The sequence below is a fragment of the Oncorhynchus keta genome, unplaced genomic scaffold (assembly GCF_023373465.1).
Source record: "Oncorhynchus keta strain PuntledgeMale-10-30-2019 unplaced genomic scaffold, Oket_V2 Un_contig_677_pilon_pilon, whole genome shotgun sequence".
NCBI lineage: Eukaryota > Metazoa > Chordata > Actinopteri > Salmoniformes > Salmonidae > Oncorhynchus > Oncorhynchus keta.
Genome location: NW_026289056.1, coordinates 80,678 through 102,216, shown reverse-complemented (window position 1 = coordinate 102,216; position 21,539 = coordinate 80,678). Strand labels below are relative to the sequence as shown.

Sequence of the window (21,539 nt, the reverse complement as noted above, 5' to 3'; positions counted from 1 at the left end):
AGACCCACCTTATTCCCTATATAGTGCACTACTTTAGACCAGAGATCCACCCTATTCCCTATATAGTGCACTACTTTAGACCAGGACCCACCCTATTCCCTATATAGTGCACTACTTTAGACCAGGACCAAATGGAACCCTATTCCCTATATAGTGCACTACTTTAGACCAGGACCAAATGGAACCCTATTCCCTATATAGTGCACTACTTTAGACCTGTGCCCATAGGGCTGGTTCCATGTGGTATCAGACAGGGAACTCTGTCCAACACTGTTCAGGCAGAGCTCCTAGCCTTTGGCTGTCGTGATCATCTCAGACTGCTTCTCCCTGGCCCCAGCTAGATACAACTCTGTAGCTAGCTGGGGCCACAACCAGACCCCGCTCTGGAGCTAGCTGTGGGCCGCAACCTGCCCCCGCTCTGTAGCTAGCTGTGGGCCACAACCTGCCCCCGCTCTGTAACTAGCTGGGGCCACAACCAGCCCCCGCTCTGTAGCTAGCTGGGGGCAGCGACCAGCCCCCGCTCTGTAGCTAGCTGGGGCCACGACCAGCCCCCGCTCTGTAGCTAGCTGTGGGCCACAACCAGCCCTCGCTCTGTAGCTAGCTGTGGGCCACGACCAGCCCCCGCTCTGTAGCTAGCTGGGGCCACGACCAGCCCCCGCTCTGTAGCTAGCTGTGGGCCACGACCAGCCCCCGCTCTGTAGCTAGCTGTGGGCCACAACCAGCCCCCGCTCTGTAGCTAGCTGTGGGCCACGACCAGCCCCCGCTCTGTAGCTAGCTGGGGGCCAGCGACCAGCCCCCGCTCTGTAGCTAGCTGGGGCCACGACCAGCCCCCGCTCTGTAGCTAGCTGTGGGCCACGACCAGCCCCCGCTCTGTAGCTAGCTGGGGCAGACCAGCCCCAGCTCTGCTAGACTAGCTGGGGCAGCGACCAGCCCAGCTCTGTAGACTAGCCCACAGCCCAGCTCTGCTAGCTACTCTGCAGAGACTGGGCCACAACCAGCCCTCGTCTGCTAGCCCACTGTAGACTAGCCCCACAACTGTCTGCTAGCTGTCCCCACTCCCAGCCCAGCTCTGCTTAGCTGACTACGACTCAGCCCAGTCTCTGTAGCTAGCTGGGGTCAACAGCCAGTCCCATCTGTAGATGGTGGGGCCTATCACCAGCCCAGCTCTGTAGCTATGGGGGCAGCCCAGCCCCGCTCTGTCACCTGGGGCCACGATCAGCCCCCACATCTCTGAGACTAGCCATTACCTGCTGAACCAGCCACCCTGACCACTCACCTGTAGCTCACCTGGGGGCACCCTGACCACCCACCCTGAGCACATCACCTGACCACATCACCCCGCTCTGTACCCACATCACCCTGCCCATCACCTGACCACATCACCCATGACCACATCACCCAGTCTGCACATCACCCTGACCCAGTCTGACCACTAGACTGACCCATCACAGCCCAGTATCAGGACTCTGCTTGGCTGACTGGGCTGTCACCCTGACCACATCACCCTGACCACATCACCCTTGACCAAGCATCACTGGTGTCAACACGTGAAGGTTTAAAGGTCTGTAACATCACCCTGACCACATCACCCTGACCACATCACCCTGACCACATCACCCTGACCACATCACCCTGACCACATCACCCTGACCACATCACCCTGACCACATCACCCTGACCACATCACCCTGACCACATCACCCTGACCACATCACCCTGACCACATCACCCTGACCACATCACCCTGACCACATCACCCTGACCACATCACCCTGACCACATCACCCTGACCACATCAACCTGACCACATCACCCTGACCACATCACCCTGACCACATCACCCTGACCACATCACCCTGACCACATCACCCTGACCACATCACCCTGACCACATCACCCTGACCACATCACCCTGACCACATGACCACATCACCTGACCACATCACCCTGACCACATCACCCTGACCACATCACCCTGACCACATCACATCACCCTGACCACATCACCCTGACCACATCACCCTGACCACATCACCCCTGACCACATCACCACCCCGACCACATCACCCTGACCACATCACCCTGACCACATCACCCTGACCACATCATCCCTGACCATCATCACCCACCCTGACCACATCACCCTGACCACATCACCCTGACCACATCACCCTGACCACATCACCCTGACCACATCACCCTGACCACATCACCCTGACCACATCACCCCACACCACATCACCCTGACCACATCACCCTGACCACATCACCCTGACCACATCACCCTGACCACATCACCCTGACCACATCACCCTGACCACATCACCCTGACCACATCACCCTGACCACATCACCCTGACCACATCACCCTGACCACATGTCACATCACCCTGACCACATCACCCTGACCACATCACCCTGACCACATCACCCTGACCACATCACCCTGACCACATCACCCTGACCACATCACCCTGACCACATCACCCTGACCACATCACCCTGACCACATCACCCTGACCACATCACCCTGACCACATCACCCTGACCACATCACCCCTGACCACATCACCCTGACCACATCACCCTGACCACATCACCTGACCACATCACCCTGACCACATGACACATCACCCTGACCACATCACCCTGACCACATCACCCTGACCACCCTGACCACATGACCACATCACCACTGACCACATCACCCTGACCACATGACACATCACCCCTGACCACATCACCCTGACCACATCACCCTGACCACATCACCCTGACCACATCACCCCTGACCACATCACCCTGACCACATCACCTGACACATCACCCTGACCACATGACACATCACCCATGACCACATCACCCTGACCACATCACCCTGACCACATCACCTGACCACATCACCCTGACCACATCACCACATCACCTGACCACATCACCCTGACCACATGTCACATCACCTGACCACATCACCCTGACCACATCACCCTGACCACACCTGACCACATCACCCTGACCACATCACCCTGACCACATCACCCTGACCACATGACACATCACCCACATGACACATCACCCTGACCACATCACCCTGACCACATCACCCTGACCACATCACCCTGACCACATCACCTGACCACATCACCCTGACCACATCACCCTGACCACATCACCCTGACCACATCACCCTGACCACATCAACCTGACCACATCACCCTGACCACATGAACCTGACCACATGAACCTGACCACATCACCCTGACCACATCACCCTGACCACATCACCCTGACCACATCACCCTGACATCACACCTGACCACATCACCTGACCACATCACCCTGACCACATCACCCTGACCACATCACCCCTGACCACATCACCCTGACCACATCACCCTGACCACATGACACATCAACCTGACCACATCACCCTGACCACATCTACCTGACCACATCAACCTGACCACATCACCCTGACCACATCACCCTGACCACATCACCCTGACCACATGACACATCACCCTGACCACATCACCCTGACCACATCAACCTGACCACATCAACCTGACCACATCACCCTGACCACATCACCCTGACCACATCACCCTGACCACATGACACATCACCCTGACCACATCACCCTGACCACATCACCCTGACCACATCACCCTGACCACATCACCCTGACCACATCACCCTGACCACATCACCCTGACCACATCACCCTGACCACATGACACATCACCCTGACCACATCACCCTGACCACATCACCCTGACCACATCACCCTGACCACATCACCCTGACCACATGTCACATCACCCTGACCACATCACCCTGACCACATCACCCTGACCACATCACCTGACCACATCACCCTGACCACATGACACATCACCCTGACCACATCACCCTGACCACATCACCCTGACCACATGACACATCACCCTGACCACATCACCCTGACCACATGTCACATCACCCTGACCACATCACCCTGACCACATCACCCTGACCACATGACACATCACCCTGACCACATCAACCTGACCACATGACACATCACCCTGAACACATCACCCTGACCACATCAACCTGACCACATGTACATCACCCTGACCACATCACCCTGACCACATCACCCTGACCACATGACACATCAACCTGACCACATCACCCTGACCACATGTCACATCACCCTGACCACATCACCCTGACCACATCACCCTGACCACATGACACATCACACTGACCACATCACCCTGACCACATGACACATCACCCTGACCACATCACCCTGACCACATCAACCTGACCACATGTAACATCACCCTGACCACATCACCCTGACCACATCACCCTGACCACATGTCACATCACCCTGACCACATCACCCTGACCACATGTCACATCACCTGACCACATCACCCTGACCACATCACCCTGACCACATGTCACATCACCCTGACCACATCACCCTGACCACATCACCCTGACCACATGTCACATCACCCTGACCACATCACCCTGACCACATCACCCTGACCACATCACCCTGACCACATGACACATCACCCTGACCACATCACCCTGACCACATCATCCTGACCACATCACCCTGACCACATGACCACACCCCTGACCACATCACCCTGACCACATCACCCTGACCACATCACCCTGACCACATGTCACATCACCCTGACCACATCACATCACCACATGACCACATCACCCTGACCACATCATCCTGACCACATCACCCTGACCACATCACCCTGACCACATGACCACCCTGACCACATCACCCTGACCACATCACATGACCACATCACCTGACCACATCACCTGACCACATCACCCTGACCACATCACCCTGACCACATCACCTGACCACATCACCCTGACCACATCACCTGACCACATCACCCTGACCACATCACCCCCTGACCACATCATCACCTGACCACATCACCCTGACCACATCACCCTGACCATCACCCTGACCACATCACCCTGACCACATCACCCTGACCACATCACCCTGACCACATCACATCACTGACCACATCACCCTGACCATGTCATCACCCTGACCACATCATCCTGACCACATCAACCTGACCACATCACCCTGACCACATCACCCTGACCACATGTGACCACATCAACCTGACCATCACATGACCACATCAACCTGACCACATCACCTGACCTGACCACATCACCCTGACCACATCACCTGACCACATGTCACATCACCCTGACCACATCATGACCACATCACCACATGACCACATCACCCTGACCACATCACCTGACCATCACCCTGACCACATCACCTGACACATCACCCTGACCACATGTTACATCAACCTGACCACCTGACCACATCACCCTGACCACATCAATCACCTGACCACATCACACCTGACCACATCAACTTGACCACATCAACCTGACCACATCAACCTGACCACATCAACCTGACCACATCAACCTGACCACATGTCACATCAACCTGACCACATCAACCTGACCACATCAACCTGACCACATCACCCTGACCACATCACCCTGACCACACCAACCTGACCACATCAACCTGACCACATCACCCTGACCACATGTCACATCAACCTGACCACATCAACCTGACCACATGTCACATCACCCTGACCACACCAACCTGACCACATCAACCTGACCACATCACCCTGACCACATCAACCAGACCACATCACCCTGACCACATCACCCTGACCACACCAACCTGACCACATCAACCTGACCACATGACACATCACCCTGACCACATCAACCTGACCACATCACCCTGACCACATCATCCTGACCACATCATCCTGACCACATCACCCTGACCACATCACCCTGACCACATCACCCTGACCACATCAACCTGACCACATCAACCTGACCACATCACCTGACCACATCACCCTGACCACATCACCCTGACCACATCACCCTGACCACATCACCTGACCACATCAACCTGACCACATCACCCTGACCACATCACCCTGACCACATCACCCTGACCACATCACCCTGACCACATCAACCTGACCACATCACCTCCTGACCACATCACCCTGACCACATCACCCTGACCACATCACCCTGACCACATCACCCTGACCACATCACCCTGACCACATCACCCTGACCACATCACCCTGACCACATCACCCTGACCACATCACCTGACCACATCACCCTGACCACATCACCTGACCACATCACCCTGACCACATCACACCTGACCACATCACCCTGACCACATCACCCCTGACCACATCACCCTGACCACATCACCTGACCACATCACCCTGACCACATCACCCTGACCACATCACCCTGACCACATCACCCTGACCACATCAACCTGACCACATCACCCTGACCACATCACCCTGACCACATCACCCTGACCACATCACCTGACCACATCACCCTGACCACATCACCCTGACCACCCTGACCACATCACCTGACCACATCACCCTGACCACATCACCCTGACCACATCACCCTGACCACATCACCTGACCACATCACCCTGACCACATCACCCTGACCACATCACCCTGACCACATCACCCTGACCACATCACCCTGACCACATCACATCACCACATGTCCACATCAACCTGACCACATGTCCACATCACCTGACCCTACATCAACCTGACCACATCAACCTGACCACATGTCACATCAACCTGACCACATCAACCTGACCACATGTCACATCATCCTGACCACATCACCCTGACCACATCACCCTGACCACATCACCCTGACCACATCACCCTGACCACATCACCCTGACCACATCACCCTGACCACATCAATCTGACCACATCACCCTGACCACATCACCCTGACCACATCAACCCTGACCACATCACCCTGACCACATGTCACATCAACCTGACCACATCACCCTGACCACATGTCACATCAACCTGACCACATCACCCTGACCACATGTCACATCAACCTGACCACATCACCCTGACCACATGTCACATCAACCTGACCACATGTTACATCAACCTGACCACATCAACCTGACCACATGTCACATCAACCTGACCCCATCAACCTGACCACATCACCCTGACCACATGTCACATCAACCTGACCACATCACCCTGACCACATGTCACATCAACCTGACCACATCACCCTGACCACATGTCACATCATCCTGACCACATCGACCTGACCACATGTCACATCAACCTGACCACATGTTACATCAACCTGACCACATCAACCTGACCACATGTCACATCAACCTGACCACATGTTACATCAACCTGACCACATCAACCTGACCACATCATCCTGTCACATCAACCTGACCACATCACCCTGACCACATCACCCTGACCACATCATCCTGACCACATCATACCTGACCACATGTAGAGCACCCTGACCATCACCTGACCACATGTCACATCAACCTGACCACATCACCCTGACCACATGTCACATCACCTGACCACATCACCATCTGACCACATGACACATCAACCTGACCACATCACCCTGACCACATGTCACATCAACCTGACCCTGACCACATCAACCTGACCACATCAACCTGACCACACCACCCTGACCACATCATCCTGACCACATCACCTGACCACATCAACCTGACCACACCACCCTGACCACATCAACCTGACCACATCACCCTGACCACATCACCCCACCACATCATCCTGACCACATCAACCCTGACCACATCACCCTGACCACATCAACCTGACCACATCACCCTGACCACATCACACCCTGACCACATCACCCTGACCACATCATCCTGACCACATCAATCACCTGACCACATCATCCCTGACCACATCACCCCTGACCACATCACCCATGACCACATCAATCTGACCACATCATCCTGACCACATCACCCTGACCACATCACCCTGACCACATCATCCTGACCACATCACCCTGACCACATCAACCTGACCACATCAACCTGACCACATCACCTGACCACATCAATCCCACATCAATTCTGACCACATCACCTGACCACATCACCCTGACCACATCATCCTGACCACATGACATCACCTGACCACATCATCCTGACCACATCATCCTGACCACATCACCCTGACCACATCATGACCACATCACCCTGACCACATCACCTGACCACATCACCCTGACCACATCACCTGACCACATCAATCCTGACCATCATCCTGACCACATCAACCTGACCACATCAACCTGACCACATCAACCCTGACCACATCACCTGACCACATCAACCTGACCACATCATCCCTGACCACATCACCTGACCACATCAACCTGACCACATCAACCTGACCACATCACCACATGACCACATCATCCTGACCACATCAACCCTGACCACATCACCCCTGACCACATCAACCTGACCACATCACCCTGACCACATCATCCTGACCACATCAATCTGACCACATCAACCTGACCACATCAACCTGACCACATCACCCTGACCACATCATCCTGACCACATCATCCTGACCACATCACCCTGACCACATCATCACCCTGACCACATCAACCTGACCACATCAACCTGACCACATGTCACATCACCCTGACCACATCAACCTGACTACATCAACCTGACCACATCAACCTGACCACATGTCACATCACCCTGACCACATCACCCTGACCACATCATCCTGACCACATCACATCATCCTGACCACATCACCCTGACCACATCACCCTGACCACATGTCACATCACCTGACCACATCACCTGACCACATCAACCTGACCACATCAACCTGACCACATGTCACATCACCCTGACCACATCACCCTGACCACATCAACCTGACCACATCAACCTGACCACATCAACCTGACCATCATCACCTGACCACATCACTCCTGACCACATCACCAACTGACCACATCAACCTGACCACATGTCACATCATCCTGACCACATCACCCTGACCACATCACCCTGACCACATCACCTGACCACATCACCTGACCACATCACCCTGACCACATCACCCCCTGACCACATCACCCTGACCACATCAACCTGACCACATCAACCTGACCACATCACCCCACATCAACCTGACACATGACCACATCACCCTGACCACATCAACCTGACCACATCACCCTGACCACATCACCCTGACCACATCACCTGACCACATCATCCTGACCACATCACCCTGACCACATCACCCTGACCACATCAACCTGACCACATCACCCTGACCACATCACCCTGACCACATCACCCTGACCACATCAACCTGACCACATCACCCTGACCACATCAACCTGACCACATCACCCTGACCACATCAACCTGACCACATCAACCTGACCACATCACCCTGACCACATCACCTGACCACATCACCCTGACCACACCACCCTGACCACATCACCCTGACCACATCACCCTGACCACATCACCCTGACCACATCACCTGACCACATCACCCTGACCACATCAATCCTGACCACATCACCCTGACCACATCACCCTGACCACATCACCCTGACCACATCACCCTGACCACATCACCCTGACCACATCACCCTGACCACATCACACACCTGACCACATCAATCCTGACCACATCACCCTGACCACATCACCCTGACCATCACCTGACCACATCACCCCTGACCACATCACCCTGACCACATCACCCTGACCACATCACCCTGACCACATCACCCTGACCACATCACCCTCCCACATGACCACATCACCCTGACCACATCACCCTGACCACATCACCCTGACCACATCACCCTGACCACATCACCCTGACCACATCACCCTGACCACATCACCCTGACCACATCAACCCTGACCACATCACCCTGACCACATGTCACATCAACCTGACCACATGTTACATCAACCTGACCACATCAACCTGACCACATGTCACATCAACCTGACCACATCAACCTGACCACATGTCACATCATCCTGACCACATCACCCTGACCACATCACCCTGACCACATCACCCTGACCACATCAACCTGACCACATCACCCTGACCACATCACCCTGACCACATCACCCTGACCACATCACCCTGACCACATCACCCTGACCACATCACCCTGACCACATCAACCCTGACCACATCACCCTGACCACATGTCACATCAACCTGACCACATCAACCTGACCACATGTCACATCAACCTGACCACATCAACCTGACCACATCACCCTGACCACATGTCACATCAACCTGACCACATCACCCTGACCACATGTCACATCAACCTGACCACATCATACATCAACCTGACCACATCAACCTGACCACATGTCACATCACCTGACCACATCACCTGACCACATCACCTGACCACATGTCACATCACCTGACCACATCACCCTGACCACATCACATCACCACATCACCTGACCACATCACCCTGACCACATGTCACATCAACCTGACCACATCACCCTGACCACATGTCACATCATCCTGACCACATCGACCTGACCACATGTCACATCAACCTGACCACATGTTACATCAACCTGACCACATCAACCTGACCACATGTCACATCAACCTGACCACATGTTACATCAACCTGACCACATCAACCTGACCACATGTCACATCAACCTGACCACATCATCCTGACCACACCACCCTGACCACATCATCCTGACCACATCACCCTGACCACATCACCCTGACCACATCACCCTGACCACATCATCCTGACCACATCACCCTGACCACATCAAACCTGACCACATCACCCTGACCACATCATCCTGACCACATCAACCTGACCACATCACCCTGACCACATCACCCTGACCACATCAACCTGACCACATCACCCTGACCACATCATCCTGACCACATCACCCTGACCACATCACCCTGACCACATCAACCTGACCACATCAACCTGACCACATCACCCTGACCACATCACCCTGACCACATCAACCTGACCACATCACCCTGACCACATCACCCTGACCACATCAACCTGACCACATCACCCTGACCACATCACCCTGACCACATCAACCTGACCACATCAACCTGACCACATCACCCTGACCACATCAACCTGACCACATCACCCTGACCACATCACCCTGACCACATCATCCTGACCACATCAACCTGACCACATCACCCTGACCACATCAACCTGACCACATCACCCTGACCACATCACCCTGACCACATCACCTGACCACATCAACCTGACCACATCACCTGACCACATCACCCTGACCACATCACCCTGACCACATCAACCTGACCACATCAACCTGACCACATCATCCTGACCACATCACCCTGACCACATCACCCTGACCACATCAACCTGACCACATCACCCTGACCACATCACCCTGACCACATCAACCTGACCACATCATCCTGACCACATCAACCTGACCACATCAACCTGACCACATCAACCTGACCACATCACCCTGACCACATCATCCTGACCACATCATCCTGACCACATCAACCTGACCACATCATCCTGACCACATCAATCTGACCACATCATCCTGACCACATCACCCTGACCACATCACCCTGACCACATCAACCTGACCACATCATCCTGACCACATCAATCTGACCACATCATCCTGACCACATCACCCTGACCACATCACCCTGACCACATCAACCTGACCACATCACCCTGACCACATCAACCTGACCACATCATCCTGACCACATCAACCTGACCACATCAACCTGACCACATCAACCTGACCACATCACCTGACCACATCATCCTGACCACATCACCCTGACCACATCACCCTGACCACATCAACCTGACCACATCACCCTGACCACATCACCCTGACCACATCACCCTGACCACATCAACCTGACCACATCAACCTGACCACATCACCCTGACCACATCACCCTGACCACATCACCCTGACCACATCAACCTGACCACATCATCCTGACCACATCACCCTGACCACATCAACCTGACCACATCATCCTGACCACATCATCCTGACCACATCACCCTGACCACATCACCCTGACCACATCACCCTGACCACATCATCCTGACCACATCATCCTGACCACATCACCCTGACCACATCAACCTGACCACATCAACCTGACCACATCATCCTGACCACATCAACCTGACCACATCATCCTGACCACATCACCCTGACCACATCACCCTGACCACATCAACCTGACCACATCAACCTGACCACATCATCCTGACCACATCACCTGACCACATCATCCTGACCACATCACCCTGACCACATCAACCTGACCACATCACCCTGACCACATCACCCTGACCACATCACCCTGACCACATCACCTGACCACATCATCCTGACCACATCACTCTGACCACATCACCCTGACCACATCACCCTGACCACATCAACCTGACCACATGTCACATCACCCTGACCACATCAACCTGACTACATCAACCTGACTACATCACCCTGACCACATCAACCTGACCACATCAACCTGACCACATGTCACATCACCCTGACCACATCAACCTGACTACATCAACCTGACCACATGTCACATCACCCTGACCACATCAACCTGACTACATCAACCTGACCACATCAACCTGACCACATGTCACATCACCCTGACCACATCAACCTGACTACATCAACCTGACCACATCAACCTGACCACATGTCACATCACCCTGACCACATCAACCTGACCACATCATCCTGACCACATGTCACATCACCCTGACCACATCAACCTGACCACATCAACCTGACCACATCAACCTGACCACATGTCACATCACCCTGACCACATCAACCTGACCACATCAACCTGACCACATCAACCTGACCACATGTCACATCAACCTGACCACATCAACCTGACCACATGTCACATCAACCTGACCACATCAACCTGACCACATGTCACATCATCCTGACCACATCACCCTGACCACATCAACCTGACCACATCATCCTGACCACATCACCCTGACCACATCACCCTGACCACATCACCCTGACCACATCACCCTGACCACATCAACCTGACCACATCACCTGACCACATCACCCTGACCACATCACCCTGACATCACCTGACCACTCAACCTGACCACATCACCCTGACCACATCACCCCTGACCATCATCACCTGACCACATCACCCTGACCACATCACCACCTGACCACATCACCCTGACCACATCATCCTGACCACATCACCCTGACCACATCACCCTGACCACATCAACCTGACCACATCAACCTGACCACATCAACCTGACCACATCACATCCTGACCACATCACCTGACCACATCAATCCTGACCACATCATCCTGACCACATCACCACCTGACCACATCACCTGACCACATCATCAACCTGACCACATCACCTGACCACATCACCTGACCACATCAACCTGACCACATCACCCCTGACCACATCAACCTGACCACATCACCCTGACCACATCACCCTGACCACATCACCCTGACCACATCAACCTGACCACATCACCCTGACCACATCATCACCCTGACCACATCACCCTGACCACATCACCCTGACCACATCACCCTGACCACATCAACCTGACCACATCACCTGACCACATGACCACATCACCTGACCACATGTCACATCACCCTGACCACATCACCCTGACCACATCAACCTGACCACATCAACCTGACCATGACCACATCACCCTGACCACATCAACCTGACCACATCACCTGACCACATGTTACATCACCCTGACCACATCAACCTGACCACATGTCACCATCACCTGACCACATCACCCCTGACCACATCACCCTGACCACATCACCTGACCACATCACCTGACCACATCAACCTGACCACATCACCTGACACATCACCCTGACCACATCACCCTGACCACATCACCTGACCACATCAACCTGACCACATCAACCTGACCACATCACCTGACCACATCACCCTGACCACATCACCTGACCACATCCACATCAACCTGACCACATGTCACATCACCTGACCACATCACCTGACCATCAACCTGACCACATCAACCTGACCACATCACCCTGACCACATCACCCTGACCACATCAACCTGACCACATCACCCTGACCACATCACCTGACCACATCACCCTGACCACATCAACCCTGACCACATCAACCTGACCACATCACCTGACCACATCAACCTGACCACATCACCCTGACCACATCAACCTGACCACATCAACCCTGACAACACCAACCTGACCACACCAACCTGACCACATCAACCTGACCACATCAACCTGACCACATCACCCTGACCACATCAACCTGACCACATCACCTGACCACATCACCCTGACCACATCACCTGACCACATCACCCTGACCACATCAACCTGACCACATCAACCTGACCACATGACCACATCAACCTGACCACATCACCTGACCACATCACCTGACCACATCACCCTGACCACATCACCCTGACCACATCACCCCTGACCACATCACCCTGACCACATCACCTGACCACATCATGACCACATCACCCTGACCACATCACCCTGACCTGACCACATCACCCTGACCATCACCCTGACCACATCACCCTGACCACATCACCCTGACCACATCACCCTGACCACATCAACCTGACCACATCACCCTGACCACATCAACCTGACCACATCAACCTGACCACATCAACCTGACCATCAACCTGACCACATCACCCTGACCACATCAACCTGACCACATCAACCTGACCACATCACCTGACCACATCACCTGACCACATCATCCCTGACCACATCACCCTGACCACATCACCCTGACCACATCAACCTGACCACATCACCTGACCACATCACCTGACCACATCACCCTGACCACATCACCTGACCACATCAACCTGACCACATCACCCCTGACCACATCACCTGACCACATCACCCTGACCACATCATCCTGACCACATCACCTGACCACATCACCTGACCACATCACCTGACCACATCACCTGACCACATCACCCTGACCACATCACCTGACCACATCACCTGACCACATCACCCTGACCACATCACCTGACCACATCACCTGACCACATCACCTGACCACATCACCTGACCACATCACCCTGACCACATCAACCTGACCACATCACCCTGACCACATCACCCTGACCACATCAACCTGACCACATCACCCTGACCACATCACCTGACCACATCACCTGACCACATCACCTGACCACATCAACCTGACCACATCACCTGACCACATCACCCTGACCACATCAACCTGACCACATCATCCTGACCACATCAACCTGACCACATGTCACATCAACCTGACCACATCATCCTGACCACATCAACCTGACCACATCAACCTGACCACATCAACCTGACCACATCACCTGACCACATCACCCTGACCACATCACCTGACCACATCATCATCCTGACCACATCACCCTGACCACATGTGACATCACCTGACCACATCACCTGACCACATCACCTGACCACATCATCCTGACCACATGTCATCAACCTGACCACATCAACCTGACCACATCATCCTGACCACATCACACCTGACCACATCAACCTGACCACATCAACCTGACCACATCACCCTGACCACATGTCACATCACCCTGACCACATCACCCTGACCATCATCCCTGACCACATCACCCTGACCACATCAACCTGACCACATCAACCTGACCACATCAACCTGACCACATCAACCTGACCACATGTCACATCACCCTGACCACATCACCCTGACCACATCACCCTGACCACATCACCCTGACCACATCACCCTGACCACATCACCTGACCACATCAACCCTGACCACATCACCCTGACCACATCACCCTGACCACATCACCCTGACCACATCATCCTGACCACATCACCCTGACCACATCACCCTGACCACATCACCCTGACCACATCAACCTGACCACATCACCCTGACCACATCAACCTGACCACATCAACCTGACCACATCAACCTGACCACATCAACCTGACCACATCACCCTGACCACATCAACCTGACCACATCAACCTGACCACATCACCCTGACCACATCACACATCACCCTGACCACATCACCTGACCACATCACCCTGACCACATCACCCTGACCACATCACCCTGACCACATCAACCTGACCACATCAACCTGACCACATCACCCTGACCACATCACCCTGACCACATCATCCTGACCACATCAACCTGACCACATCACCCTGACCACATCACCCTGACCACATCACCCTGACCACATCAACCTGACCACATCAACCTGACCACATCAACCTGACCACATCAACCTGACCACATCACCCTGACCACATCACCCTGACCACATCACCCTGACCACATCAACCTGACCACATCAACCTGACCACATCACCCTGACCACATCAACCTGACCACATCACCCTGACCACATCACCCTGACCACATCAACCTGACCATCACCCTGACCACATCACCCTGACCACATCACCCTGACCACATCACCTGACCACATCAACCTGACCACATCAACCTGACCACATCACCCTGACCACATCACCCTGACCACATCAACCTGACCACATGTCACATCACCCTGACCACATCAACCTGACCACATGTCACATCACCCTGACCACATCACCCCCTGACCCTGACCCATCACATGTGACCACATCACCCTGACCACATCACATCACCTGACCACATCAACCTGACCACATGTCACATCAACCTGACCACATCATGACCATCAACCTGACCACATCACCTGACCACATGTCACATCAACCTGACCACATCATGACCACATCATCCTGACATCACCTGACCACATCAACCTGACCACATGTCACATCAACCTGACCACATCACATCACCACATCACCCATGACCACATCACCCTGACCACATCACCCTGACCACATCAACCTGACCACATCAACCTGACCATCACCCTGACCACATCACCTGACATCAACCTGACCACATCACCTGACCACATCATCCCTGACCACATCAACCTGACCACATCACCCTGACCACATCATCAACCCTGACCACATCACCTGACCACATCACCTGACCACATCATCATGACCACATGACACATCACCTGACCACATCACCTGACCACATCACCCTGACCATCATCACCCTGACCACATCACCTGACCACATCACCCTGACCACATGTCACATCACCCTGACCACATCACCTGACCACATCACCACCTGACCACATCACCCCTGACCACATCACCCTGACCACATCACCCTGACCACATCACCTGACCACATCACCCTGACCACATCACCCTGACCACATCACCCTGACCACATCACCCCTGACCACATCACCCTGACCACATGTCATCACCCTGACCACATCACCCTGACCACATCACCCTGACCACATCACCCTGACCACATCACCTGACCACATCAACCTGACCACATCACCCTGACCACATGACACATCACCCTGACCACATCACACCTGACCACATGTCACATCATCCTGACCACATCACCTGACATGTCACATCACCCTGACCACATCACCTGACCACATCACCTGACCACATCACCTGACCACATCACCCCATGACCACATCACCTGACCACATCAACCTGACCACATCATCCTGACCACATCATCCTGACCACATCATCCTGACCACATCACCCTGACCACACCACATCCCTGACCACATCACCCTGACCACATGACACATCAACCTGACCACATCACCTGACCACATCACCCATCACCACATGTCACATCACCCTGACCACATCACCCTGACCACATGACACATCACCCTGACCACATCAACCTGACCACATGTCACATCATCCTGACCACATCAACCTGACCACATCAACCTGACCACATGTCAACCTGACCACATCACCTGACCACATGTCACATCATCCTGACCACATCACACCTGACCACATGTCACATCAACCTGACCACATCACCCTGACCACATCACATCATCCTGACCACATCACATCATCCTGACCACATGTCACATCACCCTGACCACATCAACCTGACCACATGACACATCACCTGACCACATCAACCTGACCACATGTCACATCACCTGACCACATCACCACACATCAACCTGACCACATCACCCTGACCACATGTCACATCACCTGACCACATCAACCTGACCACATCAACCTGACCACATGTCACATCAACCTGACCACATCAACCTGACCACATCAACCTGACCACATCACCCTGACCACATGTCACCACCTGACCACATCACCCTGACCACATCACCCTGACCACATCACCTGACCACATCACACCTGACCACATCACCACATCACCTGACCACATCACCCTGACCACATCACCCCTGACCACATCAACCTGACCACATCACCTGACCACATCACCCTGACCACATCACCCTGACCACATCAACCTGACCACATCACCTGACCACATCACCCACACCACATCACCCTGACCACATCACCCTGACCACATCACCCTGACCACATCACCCTGACCACATCAACCTGACCACATCACCCTGACCACATCAACCTGACCACATCAACCTGACCACATCACCTGACCACATCACCCTGACCACATCACCCTGACCACATCACCCTGACCACATCACCCTGACCACATCAACCTGACCACATCAACCTGACCACATGTCACATCAACCTGACCACATCACCCTGACCACATCAACCTGACCACATCAACCTGACCACATCAACCTGACCACATCAACCTGACCACATGTCACATCAACCTGACCACATCAACCTGACCACATCAACCTGACCACATGTCACATCAACCTGACCACATCACCCTGACCACATCAACCTGACCACATCATCCTGACCACATGTCACATCAACCTGACCACATCACCCTGACCACATCACCTGACCACATCACCCTGACCACATCACCCTGACCACATCAACCTGACCACATCACCTGACCACATCACCCTGACCACATCATCCTGACCACATCAACCTGACCACATCAACCTGACCACATCACCCTGACCACATCAACCTGACCACATCAACCTGACCACATCAACCTGACCACATCACCCTGACCACATCAACCTGACCACATCACCCTGACCACATCACCCTGACCACATCAACCTGACCACATCACCCTGACCACATCATCCTGACCACATCAACCTGACCACATCACCCTGACCACATGTCACATCACCCTGACCACATCACCCTGACCACATCACCCTGACCACATCAACCTGACCACATCACCCTGACCACATCACCCTGACCACATCACCCTGACCACATCATCCTGACCACATCACCCTGACCACATCACATCACCACATCACCCTGACCACATCACCCTGACCACATCACCCTGACCACATCACCCCTGACCACATCACCCTGACCACATCAACCTGACCACATCACCCTGACCACATGTCACATCACCCTGACCACATCAACCTGACCACATGTCACATCATCCTGACCACATCAGCCTAACCACATCACCCTGACCACATCATCCTGACCACATCACACCACATCCCTGACCACATCACCTGACCACATCACCCTGACCACATCAACCTGACCACATCATCAACCTGACCACATCAACCTGACCACATCATCCTGACCACATCACCCTGACCACATCACCACCACATCAACCTGACCACATGTCACCATCCTGACCACATCAACCTGACCACATCACCCTGACCACATGTCACATCACCTGACCACATCACCCTGACCACATGTCACATCACCTGACCACATCAACCTGACCACATGTCACATCACCTGACCACATGTCACATCAACCTGACCACATCATGACACATCAACCTGACCACATCACCCTGACCACATCACACATCCTGACCACATCACCCTGACCACATGTCACACACCCTGACCACATCACCCTGACCACATGTCACATCATCCTGACCACATGTCACATCAACCTGACCACATGTCACATCACCTGACCACATCACCCTGACTACATCAACCTGACCACATCAACCTGACCACATGTCACATCAACCTGACCACATCAACCTGACCACATGTCACATCAACCTGACCACATCAACCTGACCACATGTCACATCAACCTGACCACATCAACCTGACCACATGTCACATCATCCTGACCACATCAACCTGACCACATCAACCTGACCACATGTCACATCAACCTGACCACATCAACCTGACCACATCAACCTGACCACATCACCCTGACCACATGTCACATCAACCTGACCACATCACCCTGACCACATCACCCTGACCACATCACACATCATCACTGAACACATCACCCTGACCACATCAACCTGACCACCACATCATCCTGACCACATCACCCTGACCACATCACCCTGACCACATCACCCTGACCACATCACCCTGACCACATCACCCTGACCACATCACCCTGACCACATCACCCTGACCACATGTCACATCATCCTGACCACATCACATCAACTGACCACATCACCCTGACCACATGTCACATCATCCTGACCACATCACCCTGACCACATCAACCTGACCACATCATCCCTGACCACATCACCTGACCACATGTCACATCATCCTGACCACATCACCCTGACCACATCACCCCCTGACCACATCATCCTGACCACATCACCCTGACCACATCATCCCTGACCACATCACCCTGACCACATCAACCTGACCACATCAACCTGACCACATGTGACATCAACCTGACCACATCAACCTGACCACATCACCCTGACCACATCATCCTGACCACATCAACCTGACCACATCACCTGACCACATCACCTGACCACATCACCTGACCACATCAACCTGACCACATCACCCTGACCACATCACATCATCCTGACCACATCACCCTGACCACATCACCCTGACCACATCACCCTCAACCTGACCACATCACCCTGACCACATGTCACATCAACCTGACCACATCACCCTGACCACATCATCCTGACCACATCACCCTGACCACATCACCTGACCACATCAACCTGACCACATCACATCCTGACCACATCACCCTGACCACATCATCACACCTGACCTCATCACCTGACCACATCAACCTGACCACATCAACCTGACCACATCAACCTGACCACATGTCACATCAACCCGACCACACCTGACCACATCATCAACTGACCACATCACCCTGACCTGACCACATGTCACATCAACCTGACCACATCAACCTGACCACATCAACCTGACCACATGTCACATCAACCTGACCACATCAACCTGACCAC

General features: G+C 53.7%; 1 long non-coding RNA gene across 36 annotated transcripts; it reads right to left on the bottom strand.

Annotated features, from left to right (window-relative positions):
- Positions 1-11,483: 11,483 nt before the first annotated feature.
- Positions 11,484-20,852, bottom strand: LOC127926096 (uncharacterized). Of its 36 annotated transcripts, none has more exons than XR_008123252.1 (3): positions 20,828-20,852; positions 16,390-16,445; positions 11,484-11,529 (listed from the first exon to the last, which is right to left on the bottom strand). It is a non-coding gene; the product is annotated as an uncharacterized LOC127926096 (long non-coding RNA). The 36 variants fall into 36 exon arrangements; XR_008123258.1 differs by lacking the exon at positions 20,828-20,852 and adding an exon at positions 20,372-20,396; XR_008123264.1 differs by lacking the exon at positions 20,828-20,852 and adding an exon at positions 19,693-19,717.
- Positions 20,853-21,539: the final 687 nt, after the last annotated feature.